The sequence below is a fragment of the Puma concolor genome, chromosome F2 (genome assembly GCF_028749965.1).
Source record: "Puma concolor isolate L17-30 chromosome F2, mPumCon1.1.hap2, whole genome shotgun sequence".
Classification (NCBI taxonomy): Eukaryota; Metazoa; Chordata; class Mammalia; order Carnivora; family Felidae; genus Puma; species Puma concolor.
The window spans coordinates 45,215,254-45,232,688 of NC_141684.1; the positions used below are offsets into that span (position 1 = coordinate 45,215,254).

General features: G+C 41.0%; 1 long non-coding RNA gene across 1 annotated transcript in view; it reads left to right on the top strand.

Moving 5' to 3' along the window:
• The window catches only part of LOC147571998 (uncharacterized), a 60,393-nt gene extending 44,066 nt beyond the window's left edge, over positions 1-16,327 (top strand). Inside the window, exon 3 of the long non-coding RNA XR_015246933.1 lies at positions 16,217-16,327. This is a non-coding gene — a long non-coding RNA (uncharacterized LOC147571998). The remainder of the gene's footprint in view (positions 1-16,216) is intronic.
• The last annotated feature ends 1,108 nt before the right edge of the window (positions 16,328-17,435 follow it).

Here is a 17,435-nt window from a genome sequence, read left to right on the forward strand (position 1 = left end):
ACACTGTTCTCAGAGAGGGGCATTGAACCAGAAGATGGTTTAGCTGTTGTGTGACATGATGGCACCCTCTCCAAGTTCTGTAGCCTCTCGTCTCCTGAGGGTTTTTGGATACAGTCATGGTCTTACAGGTTAGGCCCACTGGGGTATAGATGTTCTCCTAAGCTTTCTTTTTGTAGGAGGTTGATTGATTTCTTAAAAAAATATATTTTTATCATTTTCATCCTATGCAAATAATATTGGTTTCCAAGTATTTAGTCAAAATATATCCTCCAAAACACCTACCTTGGCTCTACAGTTCATTTCAGAGTAATATCAGGTCTCATCTTTGAGTAGAAAAGTGATCCACTTACTGAGTGAGTTTCCTTTAAGTATATTGACCATAGACAAGAAAAGTTCTTATTTAAGTTTTAAAAATAACTGTAGAAAAAAGTGGTTTCTTGGTGATATAATCTACTTAATATCCTCAGTCTTTAATACAAAACCAGAATTGACCAGGATTATGGATAGATTTTCTAAATGTTTAGAAAAAACTTAAGTGCACATATTTTAGAAATCTGTCAATTTGTATTAAATGACAGATCAGGCTATCTAAATTTCTCTGGTTTAGTGTATGCAAAGTAACTTGATGCAACTGAATTAATCACAAACTCAAGCTAATTCTTTTTGCATCCTTATTAATCAAGTTGGGGTTTCTGTTCTATGAATGTAAACACAGAAAGGTCAACAATTTTGCTAGGGGCATGTTCCAGGGCATGGGAATTAAGTGAAAAATCGTCTTTCATTCCCTTACTGGACTAAAAACAGCCTCAAACCTCAATACTGAATTTTAGATAATGTGGAATGTGCTGTATTCACAGAGCATATAAGTTTCTGAGCAACAATGAAGATAATTTATTATAGGATTGTCAGCCAAGTCCGCAATGATTCTTTGATTAGTGAAAAGTGGTTTTGCATGTTATGCCCTGGGATATTTCTTTAAATATTTTCTTTTCCCTCCAAGAGGATTTTGTGGATTGTACTAATGCTCCACATGCTGGTTTTTAGTATGAGATTTGCTACATGATGTGCCAAAGGTGATGAACAATAAAGCAGATAGCTTAAATTAATTTAGAAAGTTTGTGTTTTTTCTCTAAGAGAAAATATTATATTAGAAGCCCTCATAAAAGACAGCAGTGAGGAAGTTGCATAAAGCAAAGCCCTTTTTAACTCTTAAAGTTTTAAAATGTGACCATTTGGGAAAAAAATTGCAAGACAGGGGGTAAGTTTTTACATATAAACTTGTGCTACCTAAAACTCTACATACCATAAACCCATCTTGCTCTCTTAGACACATCAAACACCAGCTATTGCTTCTTCATTGTGGGGAATACAAAGCTTCATTGAATCAGCCAAAATAATTTCAAGTGAAAACACCCCTCAGGTCCAAATCTGTGCAGTAGCTTTAGCCAACCTATTTCTTTCGATCGCCTTCAAACAATTAAGAACTGCAACTAAGAAATACTGTTTGCCTTTTGAGTTGGGATGTAATTCCCCTCTAATTTCTCCAACGTCATGATTTTGTCCAATTTTCTGATATTGTAGGTATTTAACAGATTCCTGAATGGAGAACCTGCAGCTGAAGGCAGCTGAAGTTACCCAGGGCATTTGAAAACCAATATAGCCATTTGTTCATTAATGTCTTTGTTCAAACATTGAACAAATATTGATTGGACCCTTCATTAAGCTAGTCACCATACTAGGTATTTGAGGTAGGGCTTTGGATGTAGAGAACAAACCAGACATTATCCCTAGTCTCTTGAAGTTTATAAATTAGTAGGTTCATTAGCAAACATTTTTTTTTTCCCAAAGGCCTTAGGAATTCTCTTCCCTGAGAGGGCACAGGTCTCTCTGACACAAGTGGTTCCCTCGGTTTTGCCAAAAGCGTGCTTCTCTGGCATTCTCATCACCCCAATAAGGACAATTGCTACTCCGCAGTAGGAATAACTGTCTTATCACTATTGATACCTTGCCCACCCAATTTCCCCTCCAGATCCAAAATGGTTCCCACAACGGAACCAAAAGACATTCCTTTTATCTAAACACATCTGTGGAGTCCTGTGTATTTACTCTGCCCAATTATCCCATGAAGCCAACCATCCGTCCAATGAAAGTCAGATCATCTTCCTTCCTTCCTCAGCTTCTAAAAGACACTTGGGAACCTACCTTCTACCAGCAGCAGTGCCAGTAAGTGACTATTGTTGTCTTGGGATGGAGCTGCTACTGTTGAGATAGATATCACAACTCCTGCCCTTGAGGGACATATAGCTTAGCTCAGGACTTCTATGTCACTACCACTGTGCCTGCTTTAGGACTTTCTCAATACATCTAGGCCTAGCGTTTCCTGGTGCTCTGATTGGCACTCCCACTTGGGTCTCACAGCCCAACTGATCACTGCAATATGGACACTTTATCTTAAGATTTTGTTGTGGGAGCAGATCTGGTCTCAGACACTCTGACACTCAGATTGGCAATACAGAATAGACGGATCCATGTGTAGCTGGCAGAGGAGATCTTTGCAGGCCTTGCACTAAGGCATCTGGGTAACTGGCTCACTTGTCATGGGCTCTAGGAGGGGTACCTGATCCCTAAGCTTTACTTAGGGTGAAGGTAGTTCATCTGTATCATCCTGTACTTACAGCAAGGAAGTGTAAAGCACTCACTTATTCAGTGCCTTTCAGGAGTCAGGCTCAGGGCTAGGAATTCAGCACCCATTAGTAGTAATCTTCGTTTAGAAGTTCTTCTATAGGATAGATACAGAGAAGCATTTGTTGTCCAAGGACACAAAGCCAAGATTCGAACCAGCGTCAGCTTTCTGGTTATGGTTCTAATTCCCTGATGCAGCTAATGTGCTACCTTGAAACCAGCCCATTTGCTCCGACATGTTTACCTCTCCTGGTTCTTGCCAGTTCCTTTCCCCAAGACTGAAGCCTGCTCTTCAATACTCCCAAGACATTTTCAAAGACCCTGCTTTCATTTGGAAAGACTCAATGAGTCTTGATGCTGCAATTTACCTGGCCAAAAATATCACCACAGCTGGAAACCGCTGCTGAGTCCACCCACCAGGTCCAACTCCTTGGATGGTGATGATGGGGGTGATATTGATAACCACTGGTTTTGAAAGTATCAGACTCTGTACTAGGATCTTTACACCTAGCAAGTAGTTTATTCCTCACAAAACTTCTATACCACAGCCATTGTCATCTCCAGTTTACCAGAATGAGGCCCAGAAATGTGAAGCCATTTGCCCGAGATCTATGACTAGAAACTGGATTCAAACTCGGTTTAGTTTTCTCCACAATCCATGTTCTGACCTTTAGGAATGATTGTGACATAGGACTCCCTTTAGAGGATCAGCCTCTCTGATTTAGGGTGACCAATCATCCCCATTCTCCTGAGACTCTCCTGATTTTAACTGCATGAGAGCTACATCCTGGGAAGCCCCTCAGTCTCAGAAAAGCCAGGCCCAGGGGCCACCCTAGCTGGTGTTAGGATCCTTGACTCTGGCCCATTCTCTCTTCTCCGTGGTCAGAGCCACAGTAGGTGAAGCCTGAAGTAGGCCCAATGGAGCGCTGAGCATTTGAGGGCGGAAGTTACTCCTCCCGGGGGTAACTGAGGGAAGATTAGAGGCTTCTAGGCCCCTGGCCTTTTTGAGTAGTGAGCTTCAGCTGCCTTTGGCAAGGCAGTAGGAGAACATTGAGGAGCGATGTCCCTTTACCCACATATTTTTTTCTTTGCACTGTTGGTTTCTTTAGTAGGAAATAGAAGGGACAACACTCTTCAGCCGAGTCCAAGTTGTCACTCTCTCCAGTCTTCAAATCTGAACCAGTCCTTAGTGACACGGCCTAACTTACCTTCCCTTGCCCTTCTCCCAGTCCTATGCAAGGCTAAGTTTCGGGAATGTTCTATCATGGAAGCCACGTACAACTTCAGAGCCCACATGCTCTTGGGATGGCTCATGGCTAGATCTATCCTCAGATGGGCAGCAGAGGCCCCATGAAGCTAGTGAAGCTTAACCTTCAGAGCCCTGTACCTGCAAGAGTCCTTGCAAAGTGCCTGAGAAAGATTTCTGCCATATGTTCACTGATGGAACTTTTTTCTCCAACATTTTCAAAAGTGAGACATATTAACCTCAACTGATTAAGACTGGTGTCTCCTTCCATGCCTTTTACTCCTTCATCAAACTTCACATGCAGCAGTTCAGGTCAGCAAGCCATGACTACCTTTTGGGACCTGGCTATGGAGAAATTAGGTTGGGGATATGCCATATGAAATGACATCTGGAGGGATGTTTTGGGAAGTTTCAATAAAACAAATGGAAATTCCAGAAAATTGGGCTTTATATTTTTTGTTTTAAAATCTACGTATTAAATAAGTTTGAAAACCCAGATGAAAATTAGTGGCGCAGGAAACAGAAGCGAAAACATGTGCAAGGAGGTAAAGAAAAAGAGCCTACAATGACAACCGAGCTGCAGTCCAACGAAAACTCACATCATATCAAAAGCAGTGATATTTTGTTTCTTTATTTCATTTCATTTATTTCATTTCCCAGTAAAGAGGGTGAGCAGGCCCTTGGTTTGTTTGAAAATCGAGTTAACGAAAAGAAGTAAATCAGGTAACACATTTTTAAAATTAATTATTTGCTATTTATTTATTTATTTATTTATTTATTTTGAGAGAGAGAGAGAGAGAGCGCGCGAGTGGGGAAAGGGCAGAGGGAGAGCAAGACTCTTAGAGCCCAACATGGCACTGGTTCCCACAGCCATGAGATCACGACCTGCACGGAAGCTGGATGCTTAACCGACTCTGCATGGTCGTGAATTCTTTGTCAAAAGAGCACACGCACTACCATCCAGAATAAAAGCCATGTTGAGTGGCCCAGGTCAATTTGCTGAGAACGAGATTAATGAAGTCAATTTTAGAGACATCCCTTCACATGCGCTATCAAAAGTATACAGGTGCTTTACCTATGAGGTTCGCGGCACCAGCAGCTCCACGGAGATTCCTGTATTCCTGGTTGCAGCCGCACTTGCACGGGAGCTGCTGATGGCTGCGAACTCCCTAGATTGTTAAATAAGATAAATTATAATACACTGTGAACTTTTTCCAGTATTCAATACCTGTAGTTCAGTAAGCAATTTTCTCATGTATGGCATGCTGCTGGGGCGCAGTTGAACTTTAAAGTTCATCGCAAAGCAGATGATCTTTCGTTCTTTTGCATAGCAATCAGAGTTGAAATTTGTTTGCTTACATCCACAAATTGAGGACTGTTTCACAAAGTGAGAAGTAAACAGAAATGCCAATTTGCAAAAAATTAAATGAAATTAAATGTATTAACATCCTCGGAACACTGCACTACAACAAGAACACCAATGACATACCGGTGAATGCCAACGGTCAATTCAAGGACCACATAAAAGTAGTTATTGCGCAAGAAAACTTGAAATGTCCCGAAATAGTACAGCTGACCCACGAAAGAAATTTTGGTAGACATTTTCACAACTTTGGCAGCTACGCTAAATGTCCACATGACATTACTGATACCAAATGGGGAATCTAAAGTACTTTAAATATTATCGACACAAAAAGACAAATTTTACTCAACCATGCGAAGGGCAATAGTGAATTTTCTTTTTTCCTCTTTAAAAAATGTTACATAATTGCTGTCATATGAAGAGGTGATGAAAGAGTACATTAAAAAAAATGTTTTAAAAAATATGCCGGAAGTAAATCCAGAAGTGAATTAATTAAAAATAATATACTACTCTGCTGAGTCTTGAGGGGGTTTGTGGTATTTGTCAGTTTGGCCACATTTTAAAAATGTGATTTCATTTTTCTTCATGTCATTCTAAATAAATATCTATTTTCACTTCTAATTTTGTAATCTGTTTCAGAATTAAAGATTTGGCACTTCCAAAAGATTAAGCTCCAGATCCCTTGGAGCACAGACCTGCCTTCTCCCCATTCGCAATGCCTAAGGGCAGTAGATTCGAGCCACCAAGCAGGCCTGGGCTATTTTTGTATGCAGAGTCAGAATCCATATTATGCAACAGGATCTCCCACGTCTCTTTTTTTTCAGGCCCTAGCTTGAGAATTGCAAATGCTCAAAACTTTCCAATTTTAAGACGGTGATTCTCCAAAGGAACATTTTGGAAGTATCCTTATTTGTTCGCAGGAGTACACCCCTGCTATTTCCCACAGTCTATTTTAGAGTCTGTTTTTCTTTTATAAAGTCTTGGCCTAAATACGACAGAGCCCCAATAGATGTTCAATCATGTATTAATTATTAACATGCAGTTAGAAAATTTGATAGTAAATAAAGTTTTGTAAATGTAATCAGATGGACTTAGTGAAATCAGCTGGTTTTGCTTTATTTATTGTAACTGTTATTGTAGTAGCCAGAGGCATTAGAAATGAAAACACACACACACACACACACACACACACACACACACACACAAAACCCTAAACGTAAGATATCAAAAATACCCAACAGGACTACTCCTCCCCGTCACTTCAGGCCATCTGGTCCTTTGCTTGGCCTAGATTCTACTCATTTATCTATAGCGTCAAGGAGTCTGGCAAAACTAAACACTATTGCATGAAAAAATAAGGCAAATTAAATACACCATGATTCAGTTTATTTAAAGTAATTTCAACCTTTTTGGGCTATCTAGTTATTTACTAGTATGAACAATCAAGTTTATTTGAAACATCTCATCTTATTTATTAGAAACAGCCAAGTCCCATGATATTCAAGCCAGGCTCAAATTATGACTTAAAATCCTGATTTTATTCCAAGTGCATGACTTAGGATTTCAGAACAACGATGCAATCGAGTGAAAAGTCTAGAAGAGCCACACCTGGAGGTAGAAGGCTACACTTCCAATAATAAATGTTTTAGCATATAAAATTTATATCAGGAAATAAAGCTAATCATCAAATACCTACAGCAGTCATCGGTCTGAATTTAGACGCTGAATTTAGAGCCAGACAGACCTGGGTTCAAAAGCTATCTAACATGGCCAGGTTATTGCACTAAGTTTGCCTAATTTCCCTGGTGTGCAAAAACAGCATAATAATACAGACCTTATAAGGCGGTTGAGACAATAAATGAGACAAATGTGCATAATAAATGCTGGTGAATGGGAGTTATTTTTAACATTGCTCTAATAAGTTGATAATTTTTAATAATAAGGGTAGTGTTCTGTACTATCTATTTAAAATATCTTCCATTGTTTATTACACTTTGTTTGCCAATATAAAATTTTTAAATGATTAGAATCAAAACAAATTTTTGGAGGATCTTTATATCTGACAGGGAAGAATCCTAGCCTAATTAGACAAGAAGGGAGGGAATAAATCTGAGACCATCTCTTACATGCCAAATGTAGACGAGACAGCGTGTTACTCACAGCACAGCACACAGCAGGAGCATCAGCAAAGTAATGCCGGATTCCAGGTCTCCAAGCCCCACGGGTGACACCATGGGCCCAGATGGAGGCTACACATGCAGTGGATTGTACTGCAGCTGAGGAACCCAGAACCAAGGGACCAGCAATTCCTGAGCAAGCCGCAAACAAGCCAGTCCCCTCCACTAGAGCGTGAGCAGTTATACGGAGGTCATGATGTGGTCATCCGCACCAGCTTAGTGGCTCATGTGGCTGACTATGAAGACTGCTCAGTATCAGGGGATTGATACACCTTGCAGTTTATATCCAAGGACATGCAGGGATAAATAATGAGGGCTCATGATGAACTGCTTCCCTAACAATGCTGTTTTCAAGAAACCACAGTCTTTCCTTGAAGTTGAGCATTAACTGGAGATACTATTGTTTACATCATCTGATTCTGATTCAATGATCTTAACTGCCTTGAGAATCTAAGACATTTTACCTTTTTACAAATTAATATTGTGAAATAATAAGGAACCTACTTCCTCCATTCCCACCTATGCAGAATTGTCTAGCTAATTAGCCTCTACAATTGAGTGCAATATTTCAAACTGGTGCAGAAGTATATAAAATGCTGTTTGTTGGGCTCCTGGGTGGCTCAGTCGGTTGAACACCTGACCTCTGCTCAGGTCCTGATCTCACGGTTCGTGGGTTTGAGCCCCACATCATGTTCGCTGCTGTCAGCACGCAGCCTGCTTCGGATCCTCTGTCCCTCTCTCTCTCTGAGGACCAGATGGCCTCCTCCCCCGCTTGTGCCCTTTCTCTCTCTCTCTCTCTCTCTCTCTCTCTCTCTCTCTCTCAAAAATAAATAAACATTTAAAAAGATAAAATAAAATAAAATGCTATTTGTGATACAAACTAACCATTTCACTCCGGTCACTGGGTTTCTCTGCAACATCTACACATGTTTCTTACAGATCTGTTTCTGCCTCTATCCTCCTACTCAGTCTCAGAGCGCATAATAACAGGTACAAAAATATAAAAATGCAGTAACAATCTGCAAAACATTAATAGCTCCAACACAAGTAGATTGATTTTTAGGGCTTTTCATTGTTCCTGTTTTGTACCTTAGTAAACTGTTGGCCACAAGAAAACACGTTTTTTTTCCTGTAAAGTTACTGTAAGACTCAGCACCATTTTTAACTTCTACAAAGCAAAAGATGGAAAGAGTATGTAAGATTATGCTAAATATCATTTAACACCATAGATTTTCAAAAGATCAACCGCCTGATACGATGTTAAATATAGTTGAATGTGGTCCCACATCTCTGTGCCATCTTGCCAACTTTCCGTCGGATGCAATTTGCAACAAGCAACATATTAAACCCCCATAAATAGTCATTATAATGTAAACACCGAACACTCCTTATTGTAGCAGTGAAAGCAGCCTATCCAAAATATATTAAAAAAAAAAAAAAGCAGAAAACAAATCCTTGAATTTCATCTCAGGGCAGAAGGTGGATTTGAATTTGAAGACATGCCAAATGGTAATTTTGGGCACAAATATTTCAGACAAAGCTGATCTATTATGAGTAATAACAGCATATGTTAGTTTCTAAGTCAGTTTGCATATGTCACAGGAAGCACACCCAATTAGCATGTGAGGCCATTTACACTTCAGCAAAGTTATTAACAGTAAATCATAACAAAGTAGGTATGATCAAATTATACATTCTATTTTGAATATGCATAAAAATCTGACACAAAAACAGCAAAATAGAGAAAGGTAGAATCTTACATGAATTAAATCAGCAAATTAGCTTCTTTTTTTCTTTTTGTTTCCAATTACTGTTATTATTAATAATTATTATTATTCTTTTCTTTCCACATAGCTGGTTGCTATGGCTCTTGACAGTTTCCTTTCCTAAGCCTCGGAGGATTAAAGAAGACATTTGGCCTTTATGGTTTTCTGTGTCTGAATGTGTATGTCCTGAGGAGAGAAAGGGCTGTGCGAGAAGCTATTAAACACCAATGAGCGAGCACGGATGTGGAATGTCTGAGTTATGTTCACTGAAACAGATGTCGTGTCCCACAATTCCCTGAGCTGCCTCAGGCTTTTGCTGGTGTCAACCCTGTGGTAAATGGGTTTTCATAATGAATTTACTGTGAATTCTCACACACACACAAACCATTAGAATCACATTAAAGGGCTGACTAACAGCCACCGAGACTCTGAGCAGGACTGTCTTTTGTTCATTTGGGAGAAGCTCTGAAGGATCCAGAATCTCAAATCAATCATTCATGATAGTTTGGAGAGAGTAACAAGCCCTCTCTATGGCTGGAGAGGGACAAGCACATTTTTGGGGAGGAGGAGGGTTCTTGAACCCCATGGAGTGCAGGACTTCCTTTTTTTTTTTTTTTCCAGATTGTCACAGGAATGATTATTCCTCTCAATACCAAATGGACGGTAGTTGATCAAACTAACCTGTGCTTTCAATTATTTTGTTTAGTCATTTCTCTCTTTTTTTGTGTGCTTATTTATTTTTGAGAGACAAAGTACGAGCAGGGGAGGGGCAGAGAGAGAGGGAGACACCGAATCTGAAGCAGGCTCCAGGCTCTGAGCTGTCAGCACAGAGCCTGACATGGGGCTCAAACTTGTGAACCGCGAGATCATGACCTGGCTCAACTGACTGAGCCACCCAGGCGCCCCTAGTCATTTATCTTTAAAAAAATATTTTAGCAAACAAACCAAACAAAATCTTTGCAGTAAATGACGCAAATATATTGAAGAATATTCCAAAGGGGCTACCAAATATGTATGGAATATCTAGAGGGCAGGGACAGCTTGCGGTTGGCCTGAAGGTAAGGATGAAAAGCTGCAAGGAAGAACCAGAGATTGTGACAGAAACAAAGATACAGAAGAGCCATATCAAAAGGAGACACTCGAAGTGTGATCTGTTTCTCAGAAAATAGCAAAGCTACTTGTACCACTAAACATAACAAAAACAACAGTAAATTCTGTTGGTTGAGCACCTAGTATGTCTCAAGCAGTAGACTAGATGTTTTTAATACATTGTCTTATTTTTCCCTCATAAAAACCTCAAGAATGAAAACCAAAAGCATTTGTAAACGCTTCCCTGCTGCCAGTCTTTGTTCTCAGGCTCACACCATTCCCCATCACCACCATCACCCTGGGGCTACCCTGTTGTTCTCTCAGCCAGTTGACCCTGGAGCTCTTTCCTCTTGCTGAGATTTTGTGCCTGAGTTTTCCCCTTTTGGGATCCTCTGGGGGTCTGCTTCCCTCACCCTAACCTTGCTTTTTGTTTGGATGTCATCCTCTCCTCCTATATGTCCTAGTTAAAAATTGTCTCCTCTAAGAATCCTTCCTGGAGTGCCTTAGCCTGAGTGAGTTCCCAAGTGTCTCCCCCAATCCCGCCTCTACCGTCTTTTTTCCTGGCTGTGTTATTCTCTACCATAGTGGTGCCTTGCCGTATCAGCTCTTCAGGGCACTTTCTCGATTTGCAAGTATTTATTTGCATGTTGACTTGCCCAACTTTTGTCTCCTCCTTACTAGAGTAAAACAGCACAAAGTCCGCTTCCAGCTTCTTCTTATTCTCTCACTGATCTCTACCCAGCACACGGTCAACAGTTTGGCTTACAGGCAGGTGCTCAATAAACATTCATTGGATGACAAAATGTGCTAAATGCCTTGAATTAATTCTTTCACTTAATGAGTGACCTTCCTGTTCGCTTACTGAGGACAATACACCATGGGCCTCGCAGAGAGTAAACGCCTGGGTAAGATCGAAAACCAATTCTATAGGACTTCAGACCATGCCTTTAACCATGACTTGCCCATCTGACAGATCTCACAGACTTGGAGTATCCATTTGCTATAGACCTTTAGGATTGTTTTGTGGTTTTTATTTTGAAGACTCTTCCACAATCTTGGCCAACAGCCACCTTTTCAGTGCTGCTTTAGCGCTGCTGCTCTCAGGCGTCCATCAGCTACACTCAGCCTCCGAGCTCTTCAGCAACTTGCGGTCAAGCACATCAGGCAAGGAAAAGGTGAAACATTTCCACCAGATCTGTAGCTCTAGTTGTGTACAAGCCTAGGGAACAAAAACCTCACCCTGTTCTAACACCTGCGGGTGGATTAAAGCCACAGGCTTTGTCAGGTGGGGACTTGGTTGGAACCCAAAAGGAATGATCATTCTATTTCACTGGAGCTTCTAACTACTATGATCCATGGTGAAGGAGGGAAGGAAGGAGGGAAGGAAGGAACGAATGAAGGAACGAAGGAAAAGAAAGGAGAAAGGGAAAAAGGAAGCTGTAGTTTCTGCTATGGACTGAATTATGTCTCCCCCAAACTCACATGTTGAGGCTCTAACCTCCAATGTGGGGATACCTGAAGGCAGGACCTTTAGGAAGTCATTAGGTTTTGATGAAGTCATAGGGTGGAGCCCTCAGGCTGGGATTAGTGCCTTCATGAGGAGAAACAGAGGAAAGCTTGCTTCCCCCTCACTCTCACCACCTTCATTCACTGAGGAAAGGTCGTATGAAGACATTACAAGAAAGAAGTCATCAGTAGTGCAAGGAGAGAGCTATCAAAAGACACTGACCCTGCTAGCACTTTGATCTTGAATTTCCAGTCTCCAGAAGTCTGAGAAATAAATTCCTCTTGTTTAAACCCCCCAAACAATGGTATTTTGTTATGGTGCTTCAAGCCGACTGAGAGTTTCTCCCATCAAAAATAAAACTAGGTAAGTGTGATTACTAGCTGTTGTTTCCCATGACATCATTTCTTTTTCACTTTATGGTCATGTCCTTATGGTAAATCATCTTCCTTCTAGTCATTGAGCTTTGGGAGATTTGGGAAACTTAAAGAAACCTGTAGACTACTTGTACCTTGGCTTCTAAATATTTGTTTGGTGACACAGCATCACCCATGTCACGGGCCCCAAACAGATTTCTATGCTAGGAAATATCACAAAGTTTCCACAAACACGTTGCTGCACCACAATATTATATTATTTCCTTTTTTTTTTTTTCTTCCTAATCTCATCTTTATTTCACCACCATGGGGAAAATGAGCAGGAGGAAAGACCTTAAATACACTCTTATCTCCCCTAATAGTCCAAGAAGTTTATCTCTGAATTGGTACATTATGCTTCAAAAACTACCAATTTCAAGCTCTGTGACTCCATGATTTTAGAAATTGGTCTCAGATATAAACCAATTATATGGAAGGGGGAAAAGTGCGAACTAAAGCAAAATCATGCAGAAGTCCAGCTAATTTTGCCCTTAGAATGAATAGACACACATAGACGTAAATACAGAGAAAACGTGGATCTTCCTGAAATGTTTAAAGATGAATGTTCAGCTTTTTGGACATCCTAACCACTGTGTAAAAAGATAAACTCTGAATAAGACTTTCTACCTTACAGAGTTGCTTTAAGCATTACATTATATAATACTTGTCTTTAAAACAATGCTGCCATAGCAGGTCATCAATAAGTGATCATTCATTTATACTTCATATTTACACATTTTAGACACTGTTTTATAAAATGAATCCCTTAGGGTTTGCCTTATAACCTAGGAATACACCAGATTCTTTGCATTTTCAATCAGTTCAGACATTTTCAATGTCTATTTTCCCTTCTCTTGGAGAAGATTAAGGTGAATGAGGGAATACTCTCTGGACGGGTTTGCACAGAGCCTGACGCAGGGCTTGAACTCATGAACGCAAGATCATGACCTGAGCCGAAGTCAGATGCTTAACCCGCTGAGCCACCTAGGCACCCCTCTGGACAAGTTTTATTGCCCTTTAACAGTGGCTTAAGTTAGGGTATTATTCTTATTATTATTACTTGTTTTTCTTTGATGTGCCTTTTCATTCCTTGTCAGGGAAGGGAGTGGGATACAATGCAGATATCCTGGCCAAAGAATTTTGCTAAGAAGTGTGTGAGATAGGGCAGAGGCAATTAATTGTTTAGGTCACGTATCGGGGAGTGAGAGTCAGCAGGTGTAGAGGAAAAGGGGGAAAAGGGGGCCCGAAAGTAGCTTACTGGCGGTATAGCTGGAAGATCAGTGAGGAAGCATGGCTAGAGACTGGTAAAAAGACAACTCAGTTATATGCAGACAGAACAACTGAGGCATTACTGCCCAGCAACTTGGAATATTAGGAAATGCATTTATGGGTCTGGCTAAGGAGAGTGTCAGGCAGTGTTAAACATGTCATTTGGTTTTTTGTTTTTGGTTTTTGGTTTTAGCTGCATCGGATCAGGTGAAGAGAGAGATGAACAAAGACAAAATCTCTCAGTTTGAAAGCAGAATTTAGAGGAAATGTAGGAGAACTAGGGATTGCTGGGTTGAAATATAAAACTGATTCCCATTTCCAACCCATAGAAGATTCATTGTGAGAAATGGCCTTTGCATAAAGATGTATTTGAGTCTATAGTTATAAAACCCTTTAAGATCTCAGAAAGACTTCAATTGGTAGCTAATGGACTTATAGTCAGTCAAGATGTTGTTTGAAATTTGAAAGTGTGTTGTCCCACAGCACTTTTATATGCTCAGAGTTATAGGGATCTGTTCCCCTCCTCCCTCCCCAAATTATGGATGTCACCTTTGGGGTATGACATCAATCCTAGTAAGATTCACGAAAACTTTAAGAGAATGGTACTGATGCAAACATTGGCTCTTTGGACCAAAAAGAACAGAGCTGGTTAAGAAAATTTAAATAACAATGAAAAAGGCCTCTGGACCTTCAACCTTCCATGAAAAAAAAGCTGAGACAAGTACTCAGCCGCAAACACCAGCTACTTCTGATCAAAAAGGAGAACAGAAAAAAGGCCAGGGGGTGGAACCAAGATCTGAGACCAACGGATTCAGGAGCCACTCCCAGGCTGCAGCACCAGACCCTGATCAAGGAACAAGCCTTGTCCGCGTGAAGGAACACTGGTGATGGGTGCCCAACTGCTTTTCAGAATCACTGCAAAATCCTGACCACTACATGCTTCCTCTTCTTTACTTTTCATTTAAATATATATATTGTTAATTTTGGAGTAGTCTTCATATTTACTGGAAAGCTGCAAAGATAGTACAGAGAGTTCCCATGTACTCCTCATGCATGTTTCCCAGACTGTTAACATTTTACAAAACCATGAAGCATTTGTCTCAGCTAAGGAACCATATTGGTACATTGCCATTAATTAAAGTCTACAGTTTATTCAAGTTCCACTGCTTTTCCCCTCGTGTCCTCATTTCCCTACTGTCCTAAGGCTCTGTGTCGGGAAACTCTGCAGGATACCACAACACATTTCGCCAACACGTCTCCTTAGCTTCCTCTGCTGTGACGGTATCTTCATCTTTCTTTGCATTTGAGAACCTTGATGGTTTTGAGGTCTGTTTAGAAGGTATTTTAAAGTCAAATTAGAGGTCTTTGACCCTCAATTTGGGCTTTTCTGGTGTTTTTCTTATGGTGGCACTGCTCCGGCCCTAATGGGATTGTCTAATGGAGAATCTGCCCGTTTCTCCAAGGAGCCCTGGTTCCCTCTACTGGATGATGGCATTGGGAACCAAGACCCAAGTGCTGGGTGCGCTCCCTGCTCCATTCTTACTGTTTTTTTGAGCACAGGTGTCTACTGTGATTACTCTGCCCCCGTCTTACCATTTTATGTTGAGTGTGCAGCTGGACGATCACTCGTGCTTCTAGTTCACATCTTTCAGCATTAAAGGAAGCTGCCTCTAAGGAGCTTCCCCCACAACGAACTAGACCCTGTTCGCGAGGTCCCGGACTTTAAGCCAGGTGTCATAATTGGTGCGAGCCTTTGGGGTCCCTGGAGGAGAGTGAGCATATTTTTCATGTTGCCAGAACGTGAATAATTTGTGTCAGCAGAGGTGGACTCTGGTATACTGTTTGATGGCCATGGCATTATTCACCTCCCTTTCACACAGTGGTTTTGGTGTTCCTCCCATCCACGGACGGAGTGCATTTCTCCTTTTGCTTGAAACCGGACTGGAGTTGTGGAAGTTACGTGTTTTGAGCTCTTGAGTCAAGGCTTCCGGAGGGCTTGCGCCTGCTGCCTTCCTTCTCTTAGGATCCTGACACCACTAGGCTGATGAGAAGCACAAGTGCAGACGGCTTGGGTGAGGAAGCCCACTCACTGGGTACATCCCAGGTGAGCCCAGCCCCCAGCTCGCTCACCGGCTGAGTGCAGCAATATAGTGAGGCCAGGGGAGACCAGCAGAGTCCAGCCACTCACGCCATTGTGAGAAATGACAACTCAACCTTTTGGGGAGTAATTTGTTAAGAAGAAATGGATACTGGGGCGCCTGGGTGGCTCAGTCGGTTGAGCGTCCGACTTCAGCTCCGGTCACGATCTCACGGTTCTTGAGTTCGAGCCCCGCGTCAGGCTCTGGGCTGATGGCTCAGAGCCTGGAGCCTGCTTCCGATTCTGTGTCTCCCTCTCTCTCTGCCCCTCCCCCATTCATGCTCTGTCTCTCTCTGTCTCAAAAATAAATAAACATTAAAAAAAATTAAAAAAAAAAAAGAAGAAATGGATAATTAACATAGCACAGAAACTTTCTCATAGACTGCTAAAAAGGTCATCTTTCTATTGATCCAAAATCTACTGCCCTGTAAGTTCTATTTGCCCAGGTCAGGGGTTTTCATAGGTCATGAAAAATAGTAAATTGTAATAGTGAGTTAAGAGTTGATTTCCTCTTTTTATATTACAGTAGTCCCCCTTCATCTGCAGTTTCACTTTCCCCGGTTTCAGTTACCAGTAGTCAAACGCTGTCTGGAAGCAGAACCTCCTCCTTCAGAAGGTCAAGAGTAGCAAACACCACATCACGATGCTGCTGTTGTTCACTTCTCTGCATATTATCAGGTAGGCATTTTATCATTTCGTGTCATCCCAAGAAGGGTGAGTACATACAATAAGATATTTTGAGAGAGAGGCCACATTCAAATAATCTTCATTACAATGTATTGTTATAATTGTTCTATTTTATTATTAGTTGTTGTTAATCTCTTACTGTGCCTACTTCTTCAATTAAACTTTATTATAGGTATGTATGCATAGGAAAAAACCAAAATCTATAGGATTTGGTGTTATCCGTGGCTCCAGGAATCCGCTGGGGGTGTTGGGACATATCTCCCATTGATAAGGCGGGGGGGGGGGGGGGCGGGCAGGGGATACTGTATAGTATTTTTACTGAAGACATGAAATTAGTGCTTTCCTAGAACAGAAAGTTGTATTAGTAGACATATTGAGAACTGTCACAAATTGGCAAGGTATTGGGAATTGAAGGTTCTGATTCCCCCACCCTTACCCCCCACCCCCGCCCCCGACCAGATGGCACCTTAGAGATACCTACTGACTCCACCTGAAAGTAGGGATTAGTTCTCTAGGAGGTCAGGTTAGGAAAGTGCAAGTGTAGTTGTGATTAAAAACTGGCAAGTTTAAATTGTTCAACAGAGACAGCAACTTTCTCATGAGGAAAGTTCTATTTACATTTCCAGATTTACGTCAAGTCACTGACCTTGTGCAGCCTGGCCTTGGGTCTTCTAAAGATAGATGCCAACTTCTTTTCTTTAGTTGATTCCTAGGTTTTTAATATCTTCATATAGTTTTAGTGTTGATAGATTGACCATTTTATTCATCCCTTCAACAAACACATATTAACTATAACAGTTAATGGGGCAAGAATACAATAATAATTCCTACATAGCCAATGCTTTTAAAAGCATATAAATGAACAATTTAGTAAAATATTACTAAAAATATTTAGTAAATATTAGAGGAAAAAACAAGTGGGCATCTAATGTACACTGGATGAATTGCAATAAAGGATCTAAATCTGTTTTTGATGTCTGACTACTGCTGACAGCTTTTAAGCCTTACATCTCACTCCCTCCCTTTTGCCCCACATCTGGGCAAGCTGATAAGAAAGCCTGGTGCTTCCTCCTTTGTTGTGGGAAGTTCAACCTTTTCC